The 17,497-nt window shown below is 41.1% G+C and overlaps 1 protein-coding gene across 2 annotated transcripts in view; it reads left to right on the forward strand.

The window, feature by feature from the left end:
* The window catches only part of Sema5a (semaphorin 5A), a 427,756-nt gene that overhangs the window by 95,740 nt on the left and 314,519 nt on the right, over positions 1–17,497 (forward strand). For both annotated transcript variants that reach the window (XM_040757698.1, XM_040757699.1), the window contains exon 2: positions 3,374–3,470. The gene's annotated coding sequence lies outside the window, so the exon portion shown is untranslated. The remainder of the gene's footprint in view (positions 1–3,373; positions 3,471–17,497) is intronic.

Consider the following 17,497-nt stretch of genomic DNA (forward strand, 5'->3'; position numbering starts at 1 on the left):
AAACCCCAATTTGAACTCTGCCTAGAATGTGAATTTATTTCTGGGAATTGTAGAGTAAAGGCTGCTGCTTAGCTGGACTTTGGTCTCCACCAGAATTTATCCGCACTGCCTCCTGCTGAGCAGGGTGACCAGAGGGAATAAAGCAGATTTATGTTCAAAGCCCTGCGCTGATGGGCACTGAGTACGTGCTGATTGATGGTTACCTTTCATTTCGTCATTTTCACATGGAGACATTTTAAGAACCCATGGAGGTAGTCATGAGATGAAACTTCTGGGAACCATTATTTGTGCATCAACAAGAGTGCTAGTGATAATTCTGCACTCATATTCCTAGAGGTAGATTTATGTTTTTCCCCATAGTGGTCCTGTTAAACTTCAGAGATTGTTTGTATCAAGGTCAATACCATCTAAAAAAGAAAAGAGTGATGTCAGTGAGAAATTGAGACAAATGGGGAAACTGATGTTGCTAAATCAGGCGGGCATGCCTCTGGGACAGTATAGCCTCTTTACTTTGGACTCGCTTTAGTTTTCAGGAATATCTTTGAGTGCTCTGTGACTTATGTCTTCACGGTGATCAAGTCCCATAAGCAAGCTGGGCCTCTCCCTCTGTAGGAATCTTCCTAGAATGTGGCTCCTGCTAAGGGCTGGAATGCTACTGCAGTTGCTGCACCTGAGCCCTTGCAACTCTGCCCAGGCAGGTGTTCCTTTGAGTTGGGTAGATTCCCTAACTGGTTCAAAGCCTGTTTGGATCACTTCAGGAGAAGGGTCTTGCTGTTGCTAGCTTAGCCGTCAGGCATAACGCTAGTAGACACCCCCTTCACTGTTGGTGCAAACTCTGCACACAGTCAGGATGCTTTCCCATTGTGCCTGAATCCTGTCCCTGGCCTTTCTGTTCACATGTCAGGTTCTGAAGGGAGCTGTGTTTTTCTTAACCACAGATGGTCTGTCTATCACAGCTGAATGTTCCCAGAGGAGAAAGAGGCAGGTCTTACAGGAAGAGTTGTTTTGGGACTGTCTGGCTGTCCTGGCTATGGCTGTCCCTGTTTAGATAAAGCAGAGATGTTCTCTGCTGCATTATCTGCTCTGTTTGTCCCATCAGTCCTTAATTCTCAAATTCCTTTTTGTTTCATCCTCTTTGCCTAACAAAATGCTTTGTTCTTGGGATGTCATTTCTAAGTCCAGCAGAGGCTCCACATGAACTTATCTGTGACTTCTCTTGGGAAGGATTGGATGCCCAATATGTAGACATTTGGTTTTTCAAGACAAAGTTTCTTTGTATAGCCCCAGCTATTTTAGAACTGGTTCTTTAGACCAGGCTGGCCTTGAATTCATGGAGATCTGCCTGCCTCTGCCTCCCAAGTGCTGCGATTAAAGGTGTGTCTTACCACCATTAGAGGGGTTAGAAAATCTGTGATGTAGTTTTTTCCTCCCAGAGTTGAGGACAGAATTTGGGACCTTATGCTTGCTAGACAAGCACTCTACCACTGAGCTAAATCTTCACTTACCACCTATTTTTAAAAATCTCAGGTGTTAGTTACTAGACATAGCCACAGAGTCAGATTGGGAATGAGTATATCTCTCCAATTCTGTTAGTTAAACTTAGACTATGATCTAGACATGTAAATGTGAGAGAATTTATGTAGTAATTGTTATAAAGTAGATTGCAGGGCTCAAGAGAAACAACTCCTCTATTCAAACATGCTGTTTAATATTATGTCCTAATCAGCACTTTATGGCTGTACCCATAGGACATATTATTGGTGATGAGAAAAAAAATAAATGGACTGTTTTACATTATTTTCCTCGACCGAGCATGCCTCGTTACCTCGGGGAAAGCTCCTTCACCTTTCCTTTGGCCTCAAAGATCTGCATCTGTACCTTATCCCTTCCAACAGATGATGTCACTGGTCATGAAGAGCCTAGTGAGGCCTTGGAGTTGGCAATGCTGTAGGGTAGAATTGCACCTGGGCTACTCTGGAGTCTTCATGGCAAGCACTTTCAAATGCTGTCACTTCCTTGCTTCTCTCAAATTCTCCATACTTTCTACAGTCCTCTCCTAGAAAACTGGAAGCCTCATATAATGGCATTGTCACTATGTCCCAGCTCTGTGTCCCCAGAAACGTAGGACACCCTTGAAGGCATTTCAGCAGATTACTTTTTGTAAACTTCCAACAATTATATTAAAATTTGGACTCTTTTATGGAGGCTGGTTGGCTTTTGATCATCGATGGATGACATGTGCCACATGGGGCTCATTGAGTGGAAGAGTTGCAGAATGTTCTGGAAGGTCTCATTTTCTCATCAGCATTCACAGCTGCTCTCTAGCGTGTGGGTGAGGACAGTGAACATCAGGGTGCTTCACATGTACAACAGCCAGAAACTGAGAGGAGAAAGAGAAAGACACGATGAATAAGTGGAAGGGAAGGACAGGGGTAGCACTTGAAGTCACAGACGTCCTTCAGCAATAGCAGACATGTGACTGCTTGGATGACAAGTGGGGAGTCACCCACTTTAAGCTCTTGTGTACATGTTTGGCACTACAATATGGTTCTCCTGCTTTAATAGAATACATTTATGAGGAGATACAAAACATTTTCTGGCTTTAGGTGAAGTGAATTGATTTTGTGATACCAGATAACTTCTTACTAAATCTTGTAACTGTGCAGGAAACACATGAACACGTGACAGCACAAACTGAGACTTGGGTGTAGTTCAGCCTGTGACTACCTTTACCATCTAGTGAAACACTTTATTCTAGGTTCTTTTACCTAAGATTTGCAATGAAGGAGCCATTAAAATGGGCACATTTTTATTTTCAAAGTGCTTGAAGTAATTCCAGTGACTTTGAAATAATGGCCCCTTTGGATGTTTTATGAGATTTTTTTCATGTGTTGAAGAGCACTAAAATTTTTATTTTCTCAGGATGCAGAGATGGCTCTGAAGTTGAGAGAGCATACCGTTCTTGCAGAGGACCTGAGTTTGGTTCCCAACCCCCACATCAGAAAGGTCACAACTGCCTATAACTCTGGTTGTAGGAACTCTGAAACCTCTGGCCTCTATGGCACTCACACTCAGTGGCACATACACCTCCCCATGAGAAAATGGATTCAAACTAAAATAACTCTTGGAAAAAAGCAATCAGCTTTGGTTTTTGTTTTTTGAGTTTATCTACAAAGTGGTGTCCATAATGCTAATTTGGGTTTCTGACACTGGTGATCACCCAACTGTACAGTCTCTCTGTCTCCTGCATCACTGGATATTCTTGTACTGGTTATTGGGCATCAATGGAACTTCCTAGCCTTTATAAGCAAAGGCTACAGTAGTTTAATATGTGCTAACTGGACCTCTCTCTCTCTCTTTTTCTTTGCTGAAGGGCTGGTGTGTGAAAAGTTGGCTTGGGTGCCCATGTGACTGTGCCGTTCGGTGTGATTCATGACGGAAGGAACACAGCTCTCCCTTCTCTCTCCTCGGTAAGTGAGACACTTGAATGGAAAGTGCTGAGACTGAAAGCTACACATGTAGATGCCTTACTCTTAAAAATGGCAGTAAATGACAGCTTCCAGAAAGAGGATGTTTTTTAAGGAAAAGCTATTTGGGTTTGACCATACTGTGAAGTCACTCGGGAGCCTCGAGACCAGGAAGAGCACTGGTGACTCATGGCAACTCCTACCAGGTTTCAATTTTGTCTCTGTGCTGTGTCCTGGTTTATTTTGTGTCATGTCCCACTATCATTTTACTCTCCTATTGTGGGACTTCCTGAGGTATCCTATATCTTATGGAAAAAAACCACAACTCCTCATGATGTCCTCAGGGATCTGCCTCATCTAGTCTTCGTATATTGTCCTGTTTCCAGTAGCATTTTGGTAACATGGAGACCAGCGTCACACCTTCCAGAAGCCAACGACCACTCACCAGTCCTGCTGTTGAGCCTCTAACATCCAGCTAATTGTTCTACCTTTGTGAGAACCCATCTTAAGTGTCTCAGACCTGAATGGTAACCACTCCTGTGATACCTGTGGCCACCCTTCACAAGGAGCAGGAGAGAGAGGAAAGAGAATGGGGATGAGAACCATGAATGACAAAGAGACAAGGACTTTCCCTGTATGTGCTAGTCACTGGGAACATGCCACTTTATTAAATTGTCTTTCAACCCAATTAAGTCTCATTGTGGGCAGTTTTATTCTGCTTTCCAGTTACAAGAAATTGCCAATGACATACATAAAATCTGTGTACTTGTTGACTGTCACAGTTGTGGGACAATGTTGCCAGTTCCCTGTTGTCTCATATCCTGATGGATACTAAGCAGATTTTTAGAGTTCAGCTTCGAGGTATGTAGAAAATCTTGGCTGAGATGATATACTCTCCAATCCCTGCATTTCACAGTGTGGCAATCTGAGGATCTACATTTTATGTATTTCTGTAGCCCACATAAGTTCAGATTCATATGGTAACTGAAGTACAATTTACTCCAGCACTTGGGCAACTCAATCTCTCCTTCATGGAGAACCACAGAGCCATAGACATGTTACAGAGTTTGTGTAGTTGTGATTTGGATGTGCAATTGTCAATACATTGCAGGAAGGGTATTATCAGTTCTTGCTGGTTTCATGAGTTACAGGTCCTGTGCTGAGGGAAAGGCATCCAATTTTTGCACCCACTCTTTAAGGAAGATGCTTCCATGATCCTTACTCTAAAGATGAGCAAACTGAGGCCCAGAAAGTGTCAGAAATTCACTAAGTGGTCAGAAGTAGAGAGAGGTTTGATTTAGGACTCTCAGCTCTAGCACCTGACATACACTATTATTTTGTTGTTCCTCTGGAAATACTGGGGCTCTTAAAGGAGAGTAGACAATAAGTATCAAGGAATTGGTTTTCCGAGCTTAATTTGAAATCAGAAATTGACAAACCTCTTTCGAAGAGACAGGGAAAAAGCATGTTAGTGTCTACAGGTCTAAGATCCCAGCTACATCATCTCATCTCTGCAATTGCAATGTGACAGTAGCCACAGGCAATAAGCAAACGAATGAGTCTGGCTATGTTCCAGAGAATCTTTATTTACAAGGGCAGGAGGGAAGCTGGATGTGGTCCCCAAGGCTCTAGTTTGCTGAGCTTTGATCTATGGGTTGTCTGGAGTGCTTAAAGATCTCATTGTAGAGAGGATGAGAACATATCTGTAGCCATCATGTACCTAAACAAAATTTAGTTCGGGTGCACAGAATTTTATCGCATATTTTAATGAAGTCCCTGCTGTGGCTGCAAAACTTGGGAATATAGGCATCCGGGGATCCTTCCCTTGACATAGTCTACATACCCCAAGAGTGCTAAGCTAAATTTTGGTATGTAAACCATAACTGTATTCAAATTAAGGCCTGAGAAAACATTATTCACTTGGCATGCTGTGTTACACATCTGGCATGTATAACTCATTTACACAGTAGTTCCATACCATTTTCTAATTAACTGTGTTCATGCCATTTCAGCTCTGTACTCTGTTCCCACTAGTATGCATACATGTAGAACCAGTGTGCAGGTATTTTCGGCTGTCAAATAATTATGTTGAGCTATCAGCTGCACTTCTTAAGAGCAAAGATATGGTGTCTACATGTCACATATTTTTTTTTTTTGGTTTTACAAGACAGGGTTTCTCTGTATTGTTTTGCAGGCTGTCGGTCCAGCCCAGCCTTGAACTCACAGCGATCTGCCTGCCTCTGCCTCCCGAGTGCTGGGACTAAAGGCGTGCGCCACCACCGCCTGGCTACATGTCACATATTTTAAAACGAGAAATAACTTGGCAAATACTCTCTACATATGCACGCAAATAGGTGATTTTTGTTTGTGTTTTTGTTTTTTTTCTTCAACTATTTACACATACAAGTTAGATTGTACAAACTGAGCAGGTTTTGTTTATGTCTTTGGGATAGACATATATTTGCATGTAATGACAATAAATAAGAAAAGAAACCATGACTTTGAAAGAGAACAAGGCGTAGGAGGGCTTAGAGGAAGCAAGGGATGCAATGTCACAATCTCAAAAAAGTAAAGGAATAATTTAAAAGGACTATTTTTCTTTTAAAAGGATACCTTAATACCTTAAGGCATATTTGTCTGTACTGTGTTACTGGAATCCCAGTTATTCTGCTTCTTAGAGGAGTTTAAGTCATATTCTATTTTTTTCTATTCATCAATTCACTCATTCTTAAACCCCTATAACAACTTTTGCATACATGCCTTTGCCAAGGTGCCACTCATGTCTGGATTCTTAAATCCATACACGTGGAAATGTGCTTTTGACGTTAGTAACAGTGATTTAAAAAACTGAAATTCCAACTATAGAAATAAAATATCTGTCTATTACAACCTATTAACTGGGAAAAGTAAATAATAATATACTAATTAGTTTAATTATATTCTTCTTAAAATGTGTTTATACTCAAGTAATCGCCATACTCAGTTCATGTATCTGGTAAAGCCTAGTGAACTATATATATAGTTATACTTTGAATATTGTATCTCTTCAGTTGAGGAGTTTGTAGTCTTAAAAATATTTTTATAGCATTTATTTGTCTTGTGTGTGTGTGTGTGTGTGTGTGTGTGTGTGTTGTGTGTCTATGTGACACAGTGCCTGTGTGGAGGTCAAAGGACAAACAGTTTCTCTCTCTCTGGGTCCTGGGAATTGACAGACCAGATTTTGAGAGTTAGTAGGAAGTGATCTTATCCACTGAGTCATTTTGTGGACCCCGAAGCAATTTCATTTTACAGATATTTTCGATAAAATGAACCAACTAGTTTAGTGTAGTGAATAATGACTGTGGAATATATGTTTGAAAAGGATAGATTCCAATAAAGGCCATATGAAAGTTAATTACTGCTAGTATTTAATGTGATCTCTTTTAGTATGCTTCCTATGAGCAATTTGTAGAATTAAAGTAGCATAGACACTCAGTTTTGGTTGAAACTTTTCAGTCATTATAATATGCATGCTTCATAGTATGATAGATTGTTGATAAGCCTAATTTTAATGTATATATAGTATTCTATCATGAAAAGACTGTCATGTAATTTGATGCTTCTGTTTGGCTGGACCAGTTTCTTCTGGAGTGAACATGGAGAGGGCTGGTGGTCCATAACCCCTATGACTGAATTGCATCCGTTCCAATATTTGCAAGCAGCATTGTCATCTTACCTGTGCAGCATAGATATTTGGTGCATAAGCTGTGCTTCATGAGCGCTAACAATCAACATAAAGTCTTTATTTAATTGAGGGTTGATTCAGAATAAGTGTTGCTGATTTAGTATTTCAAAATAATGGTCTTAGTAAGACTGCCAGTTGGCTTTTAGAAGTGTTAACAGATAATCACACTTCATGAACAATATACTAGTGAGTTTGTTTTGATAAAACATCATTCCCGCTGAGTTGCATCATTAATAATTGTTTCAGTAGGATGGCACTCATTCTTTTTTTTTTGGTATTCTTATTATTTCTTGTTTGGTTGATGTTATTTAAGTGCTAATGAGCAGCTGCGCTAGGATGAAGGCAAGAAACAAGCAGATGTGAAGATGCTTTTGGATATGTCTAGTTAGTAAGTTCCAAGGATTTGTGAGGAGCTTTCATATTGAAAATCTTTTTTTGTTTTGTTTTGTTTTTGTTTTCTGTTTTTTCGAGACAGGATTTCTCTGTGGCTTTGGAGGCTCTCTTGGAACTCCCTCTTGTAGACCAACCAGGCTGCTCTCAAACTCACAGAGATCCGCCCCCCTCTGCCTAGTGCTGGGATTAAAGGCGTGCACCACCACCGCCAGACCATATCGAAAGCCTAAGGATAGATATTAACTCATTGCCATTGTTTGCTACATTCTTTTTATTGCTTAACTTTTTTAAACCACACACTAATGGCTTTTCTATGTTCTTTTGCTCATTAGCTTTATCATTTTAAATTTAAAGTTTATTTTAATGGTGTCAATTTTTCTTTGTAATTACTTCAGTCACTGCTTAGAAATCTAAGGCTTATTTTTCCTTTTTTCCTGATGAAAACAAAGACTTTCATGTTTTGATTCAAGAGAAAGTTAATTATAATAGATGAGGCTTTTCAGGGTGCTTTCTTTGTCTTATCCCATTGTCTCCTTTTTAGAAGAGGTTATTGTATCATTTTAAAGTGTGTGTGTGTGTGTGTGTGTGTGTGTGTGTGTGTGTGTGTGTGTGTGTGTGTGTGTGTGAGTATGTGCACCGGTATAGGTACCTGCAGAGGCCACAGATGTTGGATGCTCCTGGAGATGGAGTTACAGGTGGTTGTGAGCTGCACAGTGTGGGTGCTGGGAACTAAACTATTGTCCTCCACAAGAGCTCTTAACTGCTCAGCCATCATTCCAGACTCTCCCTTCTTTATTAACAAAATAGGTATCCAATTTTAGTGTCTAAGGATGTGTGGACACTTCAATATTTGTGCAAGTAGGAAAGAATTACGTTTTACTTTCTTTCATCTTAAGGTGGAGACCCATGTGAGAGATAGAATGTTGAAATTCCTTCGATATTTTTTAATTCCCCTTGGTTCAGAAAAGAGTAACTTCTACACTTTGGCGTGCTCTGCAATCCTTACCTATCATTTTAAAAACTGTAAGTCTAAGCATAAAATAAATATTTATAAATATACATCAATAGATAATCCATTATGCTGGCCATCAGTTTTGAAGTTTTGTTAGCTTACTTTAATGATACACAATATGCCACTGTAGAATTTCCATGCATGCACATATATATTTCAATACCGATTAAGTCACTGTCACAGCTTTGCTTCTGTCTCTATCTTGTGTATAGCTTCCCGTCGGTGTTTATGTGGCATGTATAAAACACTAAGACCAAGCTGTGAACCTCATATGTGAAGCTGGAATCACCCATGCGGTTTCAGTCACTCATCTCTGATGCTAACCATGATGTACTTGTGGTGATGGTTGGGACATAGATCCCTATGTCTCCAGGAGGCTGACTCTCTGAGTGGACCACAGCTCATAATTCTTACCTTTTTCTGTTTCTTGGATACAAGATGAGGGAATTGAAGGATACTGGTTTAGTAGCTGTTACATAGGTATTAAATTGTTTATACCAGAGAGAGCACTGACAAAGATAGTAAATACTAAAAGTGATTTGTTGAACTGAAGGAAATATTTTTTTTGATGTCCTTGTCCAAGCTGGTGTTTTATTTCCTGGAATTTGCATGTACATTGCTGGGACAGAGTACATTTCTTGCTTACATATGCTGAATGATTGCATTTGTGGGTAGAGATTTAGCCTGCCATTCTGAATAATGTCACTCCTTATTATGCCTGTCCTTTTGTCTGTCCATCCAGTGGAAAATCTCTGTGATGTGATCCAGAGAGGCCTGTGCAGACCGGTCTGTTAGTCCTGTGACTATGCTCTCTATGCTACCAAAGGTCACTAGTAGGAGGGCTGTCTGCTCTCATTATCCACAATAGAGTGCTCCAGAATTCTCATCCTGGCACCTGTGAGCCTGGCCTCCTATTCTGGTCTCCTCTGTTTGGGCTTGTGGCCTCCTTCCTCTTGTGTTTATGTGAGCACCTGAAAAACATGCTCTCGGCCTGGAGGTCACTAGCTCTAATGTTGCTCTAAACATTGTGAATTGTCACAGACGTGTGGTGAAGTCCATTATCGGTTTTCATTCTGTGATGCACTGCTCCAAGCAAGCAGGGAGTGGTGTGTGTGTGTGTGTGTGTGTGTGTGTGTGTGTGTGTGTGTGTGCGCGCGTGTGTGCTATTTATTCTCAGAGACTCAGAGACCCATTAGTGGGCCAGATTTTGATTTTGTGGGGTTAATTGCTGGGATTTGAATATTTGCATGTGCCTCCTCATTTGAACTATGTGTAGGAGGACCCTTTGATGAATGTGCCCAAAGGGTAAGTGCCGGTGTTTGGGTGTGTAGGTTTCATGGCCCTTAGGGGATTCCTGCAGTGTTTCCACATCAGATAATTGGAGAGGCTTCTCTACTGCAGGGGTGCTGTCCTGAACAGCGCATGCTTTGCCAATACTTTCAAGTGGCTTTTGTGTGTCTGTGTCTCTGTCAATCAGGCTACAAAGGATGTCATTTCACCTCATTTGCTTTTGCTTAGAGCCTGGGCAAAGATCACCCAGGGGAAGCCAAAGCAGAAAAAGCAACAGTTGGGAAGATGGCTGGATGATTCTCAGAAGTAGACACCACTGTGATTTCATATAACAGTGTCCTTACGTTTCATCGCTGGGAAATGAAGTGGGCAGACCTAAGGCATTTGACCTGCCTAAGATCTTTAGCCTTTTTTTCCAAGCACGCATAATTTGGGTGACTGCCCTGTTCTTTGCACAGAGACCATATTCCTTGTGAGGACCATTGCTTCTCCTTTGTATGCAGGAGGTTTCACTGATACAGGCATCATGAAAAGACAGGCATCCATCAAGTTGTGCAATCTACAACAGCCCACTTGGTGCCTATTCGGGTGTATTCTGGGTGAGGTGATGACCTGCATGTGACTGAGCTGTGTTTATTTGCTGTCATCATTCTTCAGTTCTTCTCTTTTGGGGAGGTCATTGGGTTTTATGATCCATGTCCTGTTACCATTCTAGGAAGAGTGGAATCCTCTCAACTTTAACCATTGACCTGCGAACCCTAATTTGTGTAGTCCTAGCTCATGTGCTCACTCACCTATAACCCACATATCAGCAGGAAAAGCTCCTTGAAAGTGTTTGCCCCTATTGTCTCCATGGAGTGTCCTTTCTCCAGTCCCTCTGGAGCCCACCCTTTATCATCTGCTGGCACTGCCTTGTCAGGAGGACCAAACTGCCACGCTGCTAAATTTGGCGCTGGAGATTCACTTGGCTTCACACTCAGAAGTCAGCATTATTTGTGCCCTTGGTCCCTCCTTGAAGTATTTTTCCCATCTGTTTAAAAATCTCATTTATTGTTTGCCAGTACATTTTTGTCGCTCCATCTTCAATCGTCTCTCTCTTCTCCATCCTTCCCCCACTGAAATCCTTCCCAGCGAGTCCCCCTCCTATTTTCAACTAGAGTATCTTGCTTGAGCATTAACTGAGAGATGGCCTCCTGGAGCAGGTGAATCTCATCAGGGGCTGCACGCCAGCCCGCCTTCCCAAACAACTGTTAACAATTTGGTCTTAACCTCACATCTCCACTCATTTTGTCTCTTCATCACCTCTCTGCCATTCAACCATGTGAGTCCTGTGTGGTTCAGTAACTCGATCGACAGTTCTCATTGCTTCAGCATCTCATGGAGTCTGGTTGCTTTAGTACCACATAAACACTGATGACTCTCATCTCCCATGTCTACTACCCCTCCTAGGACCTGCATCCCAAGCCCTAGGACTGTCCATGTAAATGCTTACTTGGTCTCCCAGATTAGATAACAAATTATGCCTTGGAGAAGCATGCTGAACCCAAAATCCTTTCTTTGTCCCATGGTCTGTGTGCTCTCCATTATACTAAAGGCAAGTGCATTCTTCTAGCTGCAAAAGCTCTATGTGTGAAATACTCCTTGGTTCTGCTCTTTGCATCCTGTACTATATCCAAGCTGTCAAGAAATCTCATCACTAACCTCCCCATCTATCTAAAATCTACCACAATTTAGTACTTTCCTTGCTACCCTTATCTTCTCTCCTGCAAGCATGTTTTTCTCAGTGACCTAAATAGACTGCTCATGCTCTCCTGTCCTCTTATTCTGTGCCTCCTGGTCTCCTCACCTCTTCTACATTTCCAGCCCCCTGATGTCCTCTTGCCTCCTGGTTGTCTCTGCAGTGCTATGCTCGGGTTCCTTCATTGCCTGTAAAGCTCTGTGTTCTTGTTCATCCTCTTCCTCACCCTTCACTGGCTTCATCTCATATTCTTTCTATAGTGTGATATGTCATTGGCTCTTTACGAATTTCATTCTGTTGACCATGGCACTTGGTATCTGGTATATCTGGTGTCTGAACATCAACATGACTGCTATGGCAACTCCCATTTCAGGTTTTCTTAATCATAATTCCTTGGGCCTACTCCTGACAAAGTTACTAATCTAAACAATCTCATTATTTTCTTTTTCTCATTTGCTGTCTTTTCCTACAAGAATTTAGCCATCTCTAGTTTATTCAATATATTGTTTTATAAGTTTGTCTATGTTCTGGCCTCCCCCAAGTGTAAGTTCCACTAATGAAGGGTGTTTTGATATTTTACTCACATATTACTCCACCCTTTGTAGGATGAGAATAACCTCCTCAAAATGAAATTGGCTGTCAGTAATTATTTAATGTATGGATTGATTCACTGATAAATGGATAATTGTTGTGTTGCAGGGGGAGGGGTGATTTTTCCAAGCAGAATGGATAAAGACCTCTTTCTAATTTGGTCATGCACAGTTGGACATCTGTCGGCTTGTGTAAAAGAGGAAGAACAGGACTCCTCCTGAATCCCAACCAGTTGGCCAATTTGGTGTGCTTTCCCCCCTATTGTCTAGCAGGTGGATATTTGCTTGTTCACCAATCCTTAGATGTCAAGTCCCTCTCCTGCATGGGTTTTTCCTCTGTCTTCATGTCCAGATGAATTAAGTTTACCCCATCTGCAGTGTGTTGCCCTTGCACTTTTATACAAAGGAGATGTAAAGTGTAGCTCTTGTCATATTTTGTATATACATCTGTTTAACTCTTTACAAACCACTTGACCCTGGCTTAGTTATTGCGTTTACGTCCTCAGTTCCAGGTACTCTGTCATGCAGCAGGTGCTGAAGTGTGTGTGTCATACATGTTGTTCAATGAAGTTACCAAGATGAAATCTTGTAAAGCTTGTCTTATCTAACGATTAGAAGTGTAATAAAATGTGTTCTCGTAGACTCCTGAGTGTGCTACCATTCTTGTGATATGTTTGTTATATGATTTTACAATTAAAATTAGTTAAATTTGCTGTGAGCATCTCAGGCTTGTCCCCACGTTGTTGAACTCTTTTCTGCCTTTGTGAATGGCCTTTGCTATTCTACAACATGAGTGAGCATCCTTCTTAGCCATATCAAAGGTAAGATGGCCTTCACATCATTCTAAAGTATTTGTCTTGCTTGTTTAACAAACATTGCTTCGTTTTTTTAGCAGAATTCTTGCTCTGCATTCTGGGCTCCCCTCAAACTCATCATCTTCCTGCTTCAGCCTCCCTGGTGCTGTGATTTTTAACTTTAGACTGCTGTGCATAGTTTGGCTATTCATTTTGAAAGGGAATGAAAAGGAGGTGGGGGTGTAAGATACAAATGGACATAGCCCAGAATGGTCCAGCCCTCACCATGGGGTCAGGTGGCAGTCCCTTCTTGGTGTCTAACATTTCATAGATTGAGTTCGTGTATCATCTTCAAGGAGTCTATCTTGTTAAACATAAAAATAGCACAGAATGGCATGACTTCCAGGTCACAGGGTGAGCCAAGCTCAGAACTCTGAAGTTGTTTTTCCTGTAGCACAGTTATCAGGATGTTCATGTCCAGAGAACATACTATTCAGAAGCAAGCACACTCTGGGGTCAACCCCACAGACAGGTGATTATTAATGAATAGATTAATGGTTAGATAAATAACTAGAGCATCTGTATTTATAGGCATAGGTAGATATTTATTATTGACTATGTAGATGCATATATGTAAATGGATAATGTGTAAGGATAGCAAGGCACACTGTGACTAGTCCAGTAAATATTATCTGACTCAGCTAGGCAGTTCAGTCATAAAATCCTGGCACATTATTTAATAGACTGATGCAGAATGATCAGTGCTACACAGTACCTATTTAATAAGTGATATTCACTGACTTGCTCATATGTGTACATTTGCATAGGCAGATGTGTGTATGCAAGTACACAGCATTTATATAGCCACTACCCTTTTTAATCAGCCATTCCTGGGCCACAATGCCAATTGTTGTCATAGCAGTGAGGTACAGATGGGATGTATCTGCTACTCTAGAATACTGTGTCCACTAGATAATAAGGAACATTGGTGAGGCATAGAAAGGCACATATTATGCTCTTCTGAGATGTTGTCATGACACTAGCATCTATTAGGGAGGACACATTTACTTTTGGGGGACTGTGAGGCAGAGGAAGGCAGGGCTTGGTACCTAGTCCAAGTTGGCCTGGAGTTCACTGTTACTCAGACTGGCTTTCATCTTGCTGCAGTTTTCCTGCCTCTGCTTCCTGGTGCTGGGATTACAGTCTTATAACACTGTGCTGGTTGTCTATTCAATTCTTCTTTTTTCAATACCCAAATATCCATTACTTTTCTGCTTTTTCTTAGAATTTCTTCCTTTTTAAACCAATGTGGTACAATAAATTATCTCTCTGCTACTGAAGTTGTTAATCAATGTCTTTCATCCAGAAACTTTATATTTTATATATTATGATTCATTCTTTTAATATAATGCTATAATTCAATTGTAAAAGGTATCAATGATACCTTAGAAGTGTGTTCCAGAATGTCTTACAGTATTGACAATAAAAAGTGAATTTTGACTAGGTTAGCCTCCAGTCATAATGTGTTTGTGTATATCCTCATAGGGAGTGTTGAGTGAGTTTGGTATTTATGGCAGACTATTCGCAATGAATTGTTTTCTGGAGTAAATCCTAGAAGGTCAGATACATGTCAGGCTAACATTTCCAATGAACACACATATGAGAATATTATTGATCTGGGGGCAGCATTTTCTTTTCTGGATCCACGACACATCTCCCTTACATAGAAAGTACAAGGACTGGCACTGCTTGTCACACCTGCTTCCTGAAGTCACCCATGTTGTGAAAAGAAGAAAGGGTTAAAAAGGCTCATGAACAGAGGTTGCTAAAGGACTCCTTAAAATATAGCAATGACAAGATGGTGAGATGCCTTAATAGCTAAGGACATGTGCTGCTGAGCCTAATGGAATGAGTTCTTACCCAGAACCTACCCCGTGGAAAGAGAGAAGCAATTCCTGCGAGTTGTCATCTGACCACCATGTATGTGCACACGTGGATAAATGAAATAAAGGTACATTCATGGTAACAACAATCCACACTTAAAGGATTTTAGAATCTCATACTCTGAAACAATGGAGTACTGACAAGTTGTTCATAGTAATGGCTGGCATTTGAGTGCTCTCAGCACCCCAAACACAGGTTGACTGATCTACATATATTTGACCTCTCAACAATCAAGTGTTACTCATCCTAACTAATGTTATCCTCACTTCAGAGATGACTGGGAAAAGTTGTGTAGATGTTAACAAATATGCCAAGGTCACTAAGATGGCTGAGCCCAGTAAATATTATCTAACTTCTTAACTTAGCATGCATTTCACTGCTTTTGCTTTAAAAAATTCTTAAGGGAATGTCCTTGGAAGAGTATTATGGAAAGAAAGCCACCAAAAACTATTAAACCCAACTATTGTAAATGTTATTGTTAAATAAGCCAGCTATAGATTTCTACAAATAGAAATTTAGTTTTATTTCTTGGAGCTTGCAAATATTTCGAGGGTTGGACCTCATCCTTACTGCATAATTATATTGCAGAAGACATAAGATTGGTGGTTGATTTCACATAAAAATCCCACATGCACAAACATCTGTGTAAATAAATGGTGCTTCTGACCCATCTCTTCCTGGACATGGGGTCACCAAGGACTTGCAGGCATCCCAATTAATGTCTGGTTGGAAATCAGGTTTCTGTTATTGCTGTAAGCCACTAACCACTTTTCTTGAAATTCATGGTGAGAAATAGCCTTTGTTTTCCCTCTTCCCCAAACAGATGTTTTCTGAGCACACTCTGTAAGAGTCTGCTGGAGGCATTGGTCATATAGTGATGAATGATGCTGATGGATTATTCCTGGCTTTCAGGATGCATTAAATAGTTGTAACAATTACAATAAACAAGAGATGGGTTGTACCTGGATTTGAGTAGTAGAGCATGAATAAAAGACAATCTTCTCCTTGTAGAGAAGGAGGAGGAATGGCCTGAATTAGACCAAAAAAAAAAAAAAAAAAAGAAGAAGAAGAAGCAATCACAGTATTCACAGTATGGAGAGGATTTTGTCAGCTAGGACATGAAATTTATGTGTTTATTGTGTTACTGTTTTGGGAAATGCTTGCAGAGGGTGGTAGGACAGGAATTGTTGGCATTTTCAATTTGTAATTTAAATAGTCATGGTTAGCCCTGGAACAATTGTCCATAAAGTAGGAGGGAAAGAGCGATGACCTAGGAAAAGTCTTAACATGTGTGTCTTGGTGGAGGTAGAAGAAAGTGAATGTTAGCATTTTTAAGGATTGAGTTTGTATTACTCTGGCTGAGTACTCAATGGAAAAATAAAGCATGGAATGTTGTTGGGAGCACAAGAAGGTCTTTGCCCCTACAGATCTCCAGAGGAACCAGGAATGTTAAGAATGCACGATTGTCTTTCCAAAGGGAAAGATGCAAAAACAGGCCTGTTCTTCCACAGACAATGCTGGGTTGAAGTGATTATTAGCCTGGCCATCTACATTACCTGTTGGGTCAGGCCATACCAATCTCCTACAACCAGGAACAGAGATACCTAGTAATCTAAATGACCCTCACAGCCAGAGCCTCCTCCAAGCACCCACAACCAGGACCTGAGGTGGCTAATAGCCTCAGAAGTATCTCTCTTCTTGAGACATGCCACTCAAAATCTTGGCAGCTGATTCTCTTGTTTTACCTCTGGATCCCATTCAGGTTATAGGGGACATAACAGGCTCCTATGGTGAGTGTCTTAGTGGGTTCCTTTTATTATTACTCTCCCCTTTTACTAACCAACTCTCATTGTGTCCAGGGAGACCGTGGTCAAGGTAAGGCCCAGGCTCCATGGCCTTCCAGTCAACTTGCTATCAGCTTGTACATTTATAACATATCAGTGTCCACTGCACACTCTATGTGTGTAATTGTTTTGCTTATGTGTATGTCTGTGCATATGCTGGCTAGTTTTATGTCAACACAAGCTAGAATCACTGGAGCTGAGGGAGCTTCAATTGAGAAAATGCCTCCATACCATCAGGCTGTAGGCAAGTCTGCAGGGCATTTTCCTAATCAGTGCTTGAGGGAGGAGGGCCCACTCCCAGCCCATTTTTGGTGGAGCAACCCTTACACAGGTGGTCCTGGCTTTGTAAGAAAGCAGGTTGAGCAAGCCATGAAGAAGCAAGTAAGAAAGTAGCCTCTCCGTGGCCTCTGCATCAGCTCCTGGCTCCAGGTTCCTGCCCTGTGTGAGTTCCTGTCCTGACTTCCTTTAATGATGGACTATGATTAGAAGTTTAAGGGAAATAAACCCTTTCCTCCCCCATCTTTATTTTTGGCCGTGGTGTTTTCTCACAGCAGTAGAAACCTTAATTAAGTGTACCACTTGCTTGCTTGGTGACCAAAGAGGTCAGGAAAGGGCATCTATTTCTCTATTTAAGATACAGACAGTTGTGAGCTGCCAAGTGAATGATGGAAATTAAACCAAGGTCCTCTGTAAGAGCAACT

Source organism: Mesocricetus auratus, unplaced genomic scaffold (assembly GCF_017639785.1).
Source record: "Mesocricetus auratus isolate SY011 unplaced genomic scaffold, BCM_Maur_2.0 Super-Scaffold_100015, whole genome shotgun sequence".
NCBI classification, from domain to species: domain Eukaryota; kingdom Metazoa; phylum Chordata; class Mammalia; order Rodentia; family Cricetidae; genus Mesocricetus; species Mesocricetus auratus.